This window comes from Panulirus ornatus, chromosome 67 (assembly GCF_036320965.1).
Source record: "Panulirus ornatus isolate Po-2019 chromosome 67, ASM3632096v1, whole genome shotgun sequence".
Classification (NCBI taxonomy): domain Eukaryota; kingdom Metazoa; phylum Arthropoda; class Malacostraca; order Decapoda; family Palinuridae; genus Panulirus; species Panulirus ornatus.
Window position 1 is genome coordinate 21,084,848 of NC_092290.1, and position 4,900 is coordinate 21,089,747.

Here is a 4,900-nt window from a genome sequence, read left to right on the forward strand (position 1 = left end):
GAACTACACCAGTCATTCGTATACGTTGACCAAGGCTCTATGTTTTTCATGCCCCAAATTCAGCATCTATACGAGTTCGGTCACTAATAGATAATGAGGAGTCATCTGTCATGGTTCCATAGTATCAACCATAGAATTATCCCCATATACTTTTTGTCTTTCGCGGTTTCCATTCTCTAGACTTGCTTTGCTTGAACTTTTGCTCAAACAAACATGTAGGCGAACCCCAGCATATTCGCCATATACCCCATCAGTCGAAATAAACCATTGAAAGGGCAAACTGTACCTCACAGAAACGGCAGCAGAGTCGTCATTTTAAAGGTTAAAATAGTGTAGGCTGTCTGCACTCAGCAATGGGTTGCTCTATCCAAGAGGATTCCGCTTTCGCTGCTCAGGCTGTGAAGGAGAACCAAGGCGCCTACGACCAAGGAACTCCACAGGCATTCGGAAAAGTAAGAAAAGACATGTTTTTCATGCTCCAAATTCAGGATTTATAAGAGTCCGTCACTAAGTAGATAACGAGGAGCCATTTATAAAGGTTTGATAGGTATCAACCATAGAAGTATCCTTATATGCTTCTTTTTGTCGGGACACTAGATCATGGGAAACATTTGCAAGCCCCAAGCCCCATCAAGTAGAGGTTTCAACGGATTACTCACTCCTTTCAGAGGGGGAAAGCACGTTGAACACTTCTGTGTAGCGCGCGTGCGGCCCAGAACATCTAAGGGCATCACAGACCTCTTATTGCTCAGTCTCATGCGGCGTCGCTCAAGAGAGGCATTTGCTCTTGGCGCGCCGAAGGAGTCAGAAGCCGTGGGTAGATATAGGAAAAAAGATGTAACTTAGGTCTCCCCGTACAATATCAGGCTGGAGTAAAGCTCAACAGGATCTTTTTTCCCCGCACTTTAGCGCAGGCCCTACGTTCTCCTGCCTGTGGGTACACTAGATAGTAGATAAGGACATTGGGAATCACTAACTCATTCATAAGCGTCACTATTTAGATGAAGCATTTGTTAACAAGACAAAACCTAACCATACAATGAACCTAAGTACATCTTTTGGTCTGTAGGTCTGGCGAACACCAACAACACTTGGGGTTAGAACAGTAAGACCTGTATTTACACGCACACGGTCAAGTGACATGACATGATGCATGCATGCAGTTGCAGAGGCGGCGAGGTAGAAACTTGGATCTCCCTGTACAATATCAAAATACAGTAAAGCTCAACAGGATCTTCTTTCCCCGCTCTTTGGCGCAGGCTACGTTCTCCTGCCTTTGAGTTCGCTAGATAGTAGACAAGGACATTGGGAATCACTAACTCATTCATAAGCGTCACTATTTAGATGAAGCATTTGTTAACAAGAACAAAACCGAACCAAACACATGAACCTAAGTTAACAAGCTTTGTCTGTAGGTCTGGCGAACACCAACAACACTTGGGGTTAGAACAGTAAGACCTGTATTTACACGCACACGGTCAAGTGACATGACATGATGCATGCATGCAGTTGCAGAGGGGGCGGGGTAGAAACTTGGATCTCCCTGTACAATATCAAAATAAAGTAAACTCAACGGGAAATCTTTTTTTCCCCGCTTTTTGGCGCGGCCCCTACGTTCTCCTGCCTTTTGGGGTTTCGCTAGATAGTAAAACAAGGACTTTGGGAATCACTAACTCATTCATAAGCGTCACTATTTAGATTAAAAGGAATTTGGGTTAACAGAAAACACATACCAAGCAAAAGCATTGCATTGAAGGAGGATTTTGTACTTACCCCTTGCATGGCTTAATTTTTGTGACACTTATGCAGGGCCCCGTAAAATGGGGGGCCCTTATCCTGTGACCGACACGCATGCCCCCCCGCCCCAAAGGGTGCATCATGCTTTGTTTTCTCTGGGTCGGGCCAAACACCAGCTTGACTTGTTACTACCACCAAGAGCCCATAATAATCTTTTGGGGGGCCGCTGCTGCCCCCGGTGAAAAAACGCTCGAGACGGGATGACCCCGCCAAACCCCCTCACAGCATACATGCACCCACAACAACCCCAAAACCACCACCAGTCCAGTCCTTGACTGACTCCCTGCTTCGACTGAAGCAGGGGAAACGTGTTCTTTGAGAAAGGAAAAACTCAAACAACGACACGCCCCCTATTTTGGGGTCATTTTTTCGAATAAGGGTTTTCTCTCTCAAAATGGAAAAAACACCCCAAATGTTTGCATGCCATCAGATTTTGGCTCCCTGCTTCAAACTGAAAGCGGGAAACGAAATGCTATCTGAAAAAGGAAAAACTCAAAAAAAACGACACGCGCCTATTTGGGTCATTTTTTGGGTTTTTCCCAAATTTTTTACCCCAGGGAACATAAAAAAAACAAAAAATGTATGAATCCCTTCGGATTTTTTTATGTTCCTTTTCCTTTTTTTAACTTTTGAGGAGGATTTTTGCGGTAAAAAATTAAAGGCCCCCCATACTTTCCAAACCACTTAAGCAAACGCCCCGACCGATCCCTAAACCTCAACAAAAAACCATGCTTTTTTTTCTTTCTGCCCAAACCTTCTAGGGCCTCTGTGGAAAACAAAATTCAATTTTACTTTGGCTTTTGCACACACCTGCTAAGCATTTACAACCCCCCAAGGATTGGGGTATTCCCATTGGAAAACGGGAAAAAATTTCATTTTCTGCTCGCTCAGAAAAATCCTTTTTGTTCCTGTAATCGCTCAGGAGAAAAACCCTTTCCCCTTTTTCCGCCGAAGGAGTCAGAAGCCGGATACATAGTAAAAAAAAAAAAAAAAAAAAAAAAAAAAATCCTCTCTTTTGGGGGCCCCTTCGGGGAAGACTAAGAAAAAGATCCCCATGACTCCCAAAAAAAGCCTTTTTTGGTTTCATGGTAATCGCCTTAATAGTTCCCAGGGCGTTCTTTAAAAGGGGGAAATGTATCGAGGAGCAAACGTTTGGGCCTTTGGGAATGGTACCCCCTGCCCTAGGGTACCTTTCCCAGAAATCAACCCCCAAAAAAAGTGGCCCACGTCGAGAAAAGTTCCGCCAAATGCAAACCCTTTAGGAGTTTTGGGCTTTTGAAGGCATTATTGGGTTTTTGCGAAGGGGGTAAATTTTACCCCCGGGGAAAAACAAACCCTGTCGCTTTGGCCCTGCCGTGGGGAAAACGTAGTATTAGTGTTCCACCCCAATGCCCCGAAGAAGCAGCAGGGCCTTCTTCAAATGCCATTAAAACCCAGGCCCAAAAACATTTTGTTTCCTTTTTTAAGACCTTCTCCGTACGGAAAACCCTCCCCGGAAAATTTTCTGTGGGACGGGTAGAAAACGCCTGACCCGCGGGAAATAATAAAAATCTTGGGAAGGCTTTTCCTGGTGAGTGCCGGGCCGCCTTTCCCCCGTCGCCTTCAAAGCAACGCCTTTCTTGGTTTCATGGGAACGCTCTCTAATATTCCCCGGACGTTCTAAAGGGGCCCCAAAAGTATCGGGGAGCGGGGTTGGGTGGCCATAGGTAAAAGTTAGCGGCCCGGGCCCCACCTACTTTCCAAAAACCAACGCCCAAAAAGTGGTCGAGGGGGAAAAATTCCGCCAAAAACAAACCCAGCAAAAGGGACTTGGTCTTTTCGAAGACATTGTTTTTTTCCGAGATGACGGTTTCGGGGGGACCTAATTTCTACTTCTGCGCCTCGGGAAATTTCATGCTCATGTCGCTTGGCCGTGCGCGTGGGGAATGTATATTTTTGGGTTTTGACCCAAATGCCCCCGAAGAACACAGGAGCCTTCTTTAAGCCATTAGATCCAGCTAATGACATCATTTTTCCCTTTTTGAAGACCCTTTTTCGTTGGAACCTCAGGGAAAATTTGCTGTGGGACGGGTAACGAAGGCCTGAAAAGCGGAAGTAATAAGAAGTTTTGAAGGCTTTTTTTTCTGGTGTGAGTGCGGCCTGCCTTCCTTCCGTTGCCTTCATGCAACGCCTTTCTTGGTTTCATGGTAATCGCTCTCTAATAGTTCCCAGGACGTTCTAAAGGGGCAAATGTAACGGAGGAGCGATCGATGGTCCTTAGGTAATGTGTAGCGCCTGGCCATACGCTACTTGCCCAGTACTCAACGCCAAGAAGAAGTGGTCGACGTCGAGAAAAGTTCCGCCAAATGCAAACCTAGATATGTAGCTTGGTCTTGTCGAAGACATTATTGGTGTGTAAGATCACTGTACGAGGAGACCTAAGGTTTTACCTCTGCGCCTCGGCAAGTACATACATCATGTCGATTGGCCGTGCGCGTGCGAATCGTAGTATTAGTGTTCGACCCCAATGCCACCGACGAAGCTGCAGGAGCCTTCTTCAATGCCATTAGACCCAGTCCAATGACATCATTGTTGTCTCTTTTTGAAGACCTTCTCCGTATGGAACAGTCACGGAACATTTGCTGTAGCACGCGGTAGACGACGCCTGACCGCGGAAGTAATAAGAAGTCTTGTAAAGGTTTTTTCCTGGTGGAGGCAGGCATACGGATCGCACGCGCACGGTCAACCGAAATGAAATGATGCATGCAGTTGCCGAGGCAGAATTTCCCCCTTAACGTCTCATCATTATCATTAAAATTGGCTGAGGCGGGTGTCATCACAACATCCCGCCAATTCTTAAAACAAGGAGAAATTCCCATCTTGTGGAATTTTCAGGAAATGTTCCGCATTGAAGGCGACGGGGGAAACGACGCCTGACCGCAGAAGTAATATGAAGTCTTGTAAGGCTTTTACTGGTGTGAGTGCCGCCTGCCTTCCCCTGTCGCCTTCAATGCAGCGCCTTTCTTGGTTTCATGGCAATCGCTCTCTAGTAGCTCTCAAGACGTTCTAAAGGGACAAATGTATCGGAGGAGAGATCAATGGTCTATATGCAATGTGTAGCGCC